The sequence below is a fragment of the Cyanistes caeruleus genome, chromosome 5 (assembly GCF_971803275.1).
Source record: "Cyanistes caeruleus chromosome 5, bCyaCae1.hap1.1, whole genome shotgun sequence".
In the NCBI taxonomy this organism is placed as follows: domain Eukaryota; kingdom Metazoa; phylum Chordata; class Aves; order Passeriformes; family Paridae; genus Cyanistes; species Cyanistes caeruleus.
Genome location: NC_141705.1, coordinates 36,723,078 through 36,729,822, shown reverse-complemented (window position 1 = coordinate 36,729,822; position 6,745 = coordinate 36,723,078). Strand labels below are relative to the sequence as shown.

Genomic DNA, 6,745 nt, shown 5'->3' with positions numbered 1-6,745 from the left:
GTAAAAAAAGCTGGAGGGGAGATGTTCTAGTCCTTTGGTCCTATCCAGATGTCAGAGGAAAAAAAAACCAAACAAGTAGGTGTGCAGTAGATTGATTCCCCTCTAGTAAGTTCTGTGATCATGGAGCTGAGAAATTTGTATGGGAATTTCTGATAATTAATTAATTAATTCTGATAAATAATTAATATTTTATGAAGTTAGGCCCTATAGTTAGTTTTATTTAAACTGTGCATTTGATATGATTTCATTAGTCATCTGATAACTCTAATCAGCATCACTGTGCTACACAAAAATGTGTGTCTTTAAAGAAAACGAGGTTCTAGTCAGAGCTGACAGTCACTGGAAGGTTTTTAGAATTATACAGTCTTCTAATTTTAAATGTCATCTCTAGGGGGCATTGAGCAAGAGAATAGTTTGCGCTTGACTTGCTGTATCTGTGGTTGTGCTGTGTATCCTCACATCGGTATTCCCTGGAGCAGAACAGTTGTATCATTCTGCTTCTGAAAAGGGTTGAAATTATGGCTGTTTCTGATACCAGAAGTAATTCTTTATTATAATTTTGAAGCATTCCTTTCTAATTCACAAATAGAAAATCTGAGGGAACACAGGATTTAAAATGTCAGGATCTCTTCCTGACTTGGATAATGACTTGGTGAACAGAGCTCCTAAACCTGATGAAGTCACACTGTTACATCTCTAGAAGAAAGGGTCAAAAAATTAGAATTTTCGATATTTTGAGTATAACTTAAGGTAGTTTCTTTCATCTTGCTGGAAGCAGTCAGAGATGGTATTAAAGACTTCCCCTCTAGCTTTCGAAGTGCTTGGGGGGATTCAGAAGTACATGGCGCTGACCCAGTTCTCTTAAGGTGATTTGTAGCTTCAAAGGAGATGTGCCTCACTGCTTTTCCTTTTGAAGCACAGCTGAGCTGAGGTCAACTGTCTTTTGAAGCCCCAAAATTGCCAAGAAGAATCCAAGGTCCTGTCTGCCTGTTCTAGCCTCTTCTGATCAAGCACTCCTGCCCATCTCTGTGAATATACATCTGAGGGTTCCCTTTGTGTACTGTCTGTTTTTTGTTTGTTAATAAAAGGGGTGTTAATATATTAAATTGTTAGGCAAAAAAAATTGTTTTCTTTTGTTCTCCTTCCTTGCTCAACATGTGAAGAATTACATCCATCAAGACCGTACTAATGTCCTGACCAATTAAGTGCTGGACAGTAATTCTATTTCAATATAAATATGCATGTCAAGAATGTTTCCTTTCTGATATAGGGAATTTATTTCCTCAGTGTTAAATTTTGATTTAGAATTAGAAGTCTTGATTCCTAGGTTAGTGGTTCCTTTAAGCCCTAGGCTAAAAATGAGAGATATGCCTTTTTTTAAGGCTTGAAAAGACTGGCATTATATTGTGCAATTAAAAAAAAAATAGTTCTGTGAAACACTAAGGTTTAAGCCTTAACCTTAAAAGCATATTATATGACTTATTTCAAAACTGGAGACTTAAACCCCCCCAAAATTCCTGTCAAAACTACTTGCAGGTTGTGTGGCAGAGGTTGGGTAATTTTACATAAAATTTGTTTATATCTTTGAGCAATCTTTAAGAGGTACTGGTTGTAAAGAGAGGCAGCCGGTGTATTAAAAGTAACTTTACCACACAGTCATTCTTTCTCCAGAGATTAATGCAAAGTATTTGATTAGGGAAGATTTCATTTCTGTGGTAGATCACTTGTTTACACATTGCTGAAACAGTCTCGTCCTTGAGCTTGTTCCGTTCAGCCAGAACTCTCAAAGTCAGCGAGGTGGCTCACAACAGCTTGCAGAGGTGGGATGTTACGTGTAAATCCAACTGACCTAAATTCTACCCAGATCTGCACTTCATCTTTTTCTCTTTATTGACTGCCTGTAAGGCTCCAGAACCAAAAGTCATGGGAACATAAATAGAATTCAGACTATGTGAAACTGAGCTTTTGTCCTCACGATAAAATTAGATTCATTGCATGCACCAATTGGTGTTTGTGTCCTCTAACTGATGTTCCACATTCAAGTGTAAGGGAAGGTTTAAAGGGAATTTCACCCTTTAAAAATGCATTAGTGCCTTCAGTTCTTAAAGGAGAGGTTTTTATCCTGAAGTTTTGGGTTTTATTTAAATAGCTCAATGCTAAATATGGAGTAAGTAGGGATAATTCTGCTTTTGTCCACTCTCATGTGACTTTTTTTTGGTAAATAAATATCACTGAGGAGATACAGAGGCTGTGCCCCAAACAGACAGTATGTTTAATAGGGAAATCTGGGATATCTAATCTATCTACACATCAGTTTAATTAACCCAAAATGTATTGTTTTTGTGGAGAATTTTGTGATAACCTGCATAAGAAGTCACATTCATTTTGTGCAGTCATGCCTGTGAATTCTCTCTTGAACATAGCAGATGAGTTGTTATTCTGTTTTATATTTTAACTTACAGTGATTTTTTTAAAAGGAGTATACAGTCTTTGGCTTTTGCAGCAGGAGTAAACTATTTAGGGGGGAAAGAACATACCTTCCAAAATATTTTGTTAAAAACAATTCTATGATCTCTCACTGGGCAAATGAAAAAAAGATGGAAGGCAGAATACCACATAATTTTCAAACTTATTTTAAATTCAGTGTTTAATTGCAATATGGTCTGTTTTTGTTATTATTATTTTACCCATGAGAACTTCTATGGTTAAAAATATCATAATCAAAGAAAAGATACACTTCCCTTTGGCTCTTTACCTGTCAATTAAAATTTAACTGAAATGGACAAGAGTTTCTGCTCATTTTTTGCTCATTTGTGTTATTGTTAAAATGGTTTAGTATTTAACTTTGGTGTAGATGCCTCCTTATATTTTTTTTTTTTCCTCTCTCCCCTGAGATAGTATACTAGCAGTGGTTTTTGTTACCTGTCACAGAATGTTCTGGAACAGCCAGAACGGTTCCAGCTTTGCTTTGGTCTCATTTCACACTGTTGATGCAGACAATTCAGTTGCAAAAAGTACCTTCTTTCTTAGGTCTTTTTGTCTGAAAACAATTTACTGGGTTCAGAATTTTGCACCAATCAACTTTAGAGCCTGAACCAGCCAGGAAGAAGACCTGGTTAAGCCAAGTGAGGTGGAAGTAGACTATAATACATTATCATATGACAGTAGACATGTATAGAAATACCAAGAGGATGGTGCCAGATTTTTTTCCATGGTGCCCACTGACAGGATGAGGAACAGTGGCCATAAACTAAACCACAAGGTATTTCATCTCAGCATGAGGAAGAACTTCTTTAGATTGAGGCTGGCAGAGCACTGCAACAGGCTGCCTAAGGAGGTAGTGGTGACATCCAAACCCCTCCTGGATGCATTCCTTTGTTACCTGCTCCAGGTGACCCTGCCTTGGCAGGGGGCTTGGACTAGATAATCTCCACAGGCGCCTCCCAACCCTGTCAATTTTGTGATTCTGTGGTAATTTCTCTTTTTTCCCCCCTTTCCGTACTCTTATAAAACAGAACTCCGTGTGGTATCTTTTTTTAAATATAAGGTCTCTGTGCCTATCCCTTTGTTTCAGTAGTTTATCTGTGTCCTTTTCCACAGGCTCAGTCAGTGAAAATGCCCCTATGGAGTAACCTTTGAAAGAGAAATGATGGTGATGTCTTACATCACCTGACAGATGAAAAAGGAGCACTGGAGAAATTGAGGATTCTCCTCTTGCATCCTTACAGGAGAGCCAAGCAGAAATCAGTTCCTTGGTAGTATTTAATTTCTCTTTATCTTGTAGTGGATAGGATCCCATTTTTCTTGACTGAATAAAGGTAAAACTAAAAAATAGTTTTTATTTCTCATGTACTTGCAGTAAATACTGTCTTAATCTGTATTAAACTGCTGACATAAAAAAAAAGTCTTTTATTTACCGTGTCTCAAATGCACAAATCTGTTCCAGAGACAACAATGAATGAAAGGCTTTCATACTGTTATTTTTAAAACTATGGTGCTCTAAAACAGTAGTAACAACATTAGAAAATAATTTTACTTCCTGCTTCATTTTACAGAATGTTTCTTGATAATGTGGGGAAGCAACTTATAAAAATGAGTTACTGTATTTTTTACAAGCAGTAATCTGTAATTCTAGGTGCATGTGTAGAGGATGTGACAAGGAGATTATGTGTGTGTTGATAGAAGAGTAACAGGAAAACAAACATGCCTTGTCTTGCAAAGGTGAATGGGGACTTTTTCCAGGAAATTTCTTTTAGCCCCAGATAGAAATAAAAGGGAGTTAAAAAAGAGAGTAAAAAAGGGGGGATCTTTGCTGTAAGATCAGCAAAAGTCAAGAGTATAAAAACTAAAACACAGTTCATAACCAAAGAGAAATTCAATGAATTGATGGCATGGAAGCAAAGACAGAGGATATGAATAAAGATGGAATATTTTGAAACATATGCCTAAAATGCTGTATTAATTAGAAACTGCCTAATCTCACTTTGTACCCAACTTATTCAAATTCTGTTCTTATACCTCAGTACTAATGATATAGCAAGCTGTTATATTTCAGCTTTGTCAATACAGTTGGATGATTGACTATAAATGGAAAGGGAATAATGAGAAGTTCACTTTATTAATCTCCCGTTATCTTTTTGACTATTATAATGTATTGTCTTTGCCTCTAGTGTTCCTAACAATAAAGGATTATTAATACATCCTCACTGAATAGAGCTGAAAAATTGTTCATATGCTTTTATTTTACTATTGAATACTTGTTTCCAAATAAATCTGCTGCAGGACAATCGCTGTGAATCAGCAGCTGCTGTTACTACAAAATACAGAGTGTTGGTGACTCTGAAGATTGAGTTTTCTAGTCCTTGGGAGATATGCATAAGTGTTTTTCTGAACAGTTATAACCTAGAGAGTTGTAATCTATTTGGTGTTTTCATATGGATCTTCCAGTCACTCTCTTGTATTATTACTAGACCTATCATAATGCAGAGGAAATCTACACAGATAAATAAGAACAAATCTTTTTCTCCAGTGGCTTGCATATAGGATCTGGTCTTTCTCATCAAAGTCACTGGCTATACTTAGAGGTAAAAAACTGAAACAAAAAAAAGGAACAAATACGGAATTTAAATTCATGTCTTTTGTTCTTGTTGCTTTAGTGAGTTTGTTCCACAAAAAGATGCATGGTCTGTGCTCTCAGCTGGTGACAGCTTTCATAAAGAAGCTCTGGCTAAGAGTCATAAAATTGGAGCTTTTACAAGAGGATTTGCTTCTCTCAGTGTGGCAACCCCACAATAACTAGTGGCAGGTAGAGAGCACCCTGGGAAGGTTCATGATCAATGGAGAGCAGAGAACAAGGCAGCCCAAAGTCAGCAGGCTTGTTAAAACCTTTCAAAGGCAAAATCTGTCCTGCATGGGAAACAGCTGGTAAATGGAATGTCTTGTTTGTATGAAGATCTCCTTTTATATGGCTTCTCAGAGACAGGTAAATCCTTTGGAGGCAGAATGGCCATGAAAATTTTTTAACCCACTGTTTGTGGGTTAAAACTCATGGAAAGCTGAAGAAAATGAAATTAATATTAAACAAAAGGAGATTTAAAGAATATTTTAGTAATAATATATTTATAAAGGTAATATGTGAAATTTGATGTTTCTTAAATGTGCAATAAAGCATAGGTATTTTAGAATAATGAAATTAATCACCTTTATTGCAGCAATGCTTAATAATAGTGAGTTACATAGTTTTGTTGCTCTGTAATTCTCATCCACTCTAAACACAAGAGTATATGCAGAGAAAGGTGAGAGGTATGGACCATATAATGTACAGTAGTGTGATTATTACACATTTGAGGACTGTTGTCTCCCCAATGAGACCAAAAAAGCCTGTTTTAAGTTGTCACACAGAGGTTCTAGGGATGAGAGGCAGTGCAAAACACTTGTCCTTTATCTTCCAAGTACTTCCATGACAGATGCCAACAATATTGATGATAACTAGGTAATTTCAAAAGGAAAAAGAGGATGCTAAATAAATGTGTGGCACAACTGGATATATGAAATGATTATACTTATAATAAAATTATTTGGTGTTCTCAGTATTAACCTCAGTTTTATCTTAACCCTTGGTAGTAGTAAGTCATGGTATTTCTTCTCCTTGAAAGAACACGTATGTTTACTAACAGTTCAGGAAGGAATCGTGAGACTTTTCTGTTGTTTATTTTCTGCAGAATTTGGACTGCTACATTTTTATATCTGAAAAGTAAGTTATTTTATGAAACATGTGCACTTATATATTTCATGTATACACATATTAATTCCCCATTATTATTTGAACTTCTAACTGCAGTGCTTTCTCTGTTCACTGCACTTAGATTTTTAAAGAGCCTAGCCTATAATTCTGGTTAGCTTTAGTGTTATAACGAAAAGTATAGTTTTTGTTGGTGGTTATTAGTGTTGTTTCTTCCTTCCCAAATGTAGAAGCCCTGCTGAAAAAAAAAAAAAAGGAACTGTAGATTTTTTTGGTTTTTTTGTTTTTCTTCCTTACTTTTTTCTTTCTTTTCCATTTCCCTACCACTCTGGTCTCTGTTACATGTAGAATCAAAGCTAGAGCTAATCTTTGACTGAAACTGGTTTGTCTTTCCTAAGAAAATAAGACTTTTTTTCTTTCACTGCTCCAACCTGCCTGGGTAGATAGGTCAATGTTTATTTCACAGGCTTTTTATTCTGAAACACAAAAAAAGTGGTTTTCTGA

The 6,745-nt window shown here is 35.8% G+C and overlaps 1 protein-coding gene across 2 annotated transcripts in view; it reads left to right on the top strand.

The window, feature by feature from the left end:
* The window catches only part of GALNTL6 (polypeptide N-acetylgalactosaminyltransferase like 6), a 424,227-nt gene that overhangs the window by 53,640 nt on the left and 363,842 nt on the right, over window positions 1-6,745 (top strand). The gene's annotated exons all lie outside the window — the stretch shown is intronic.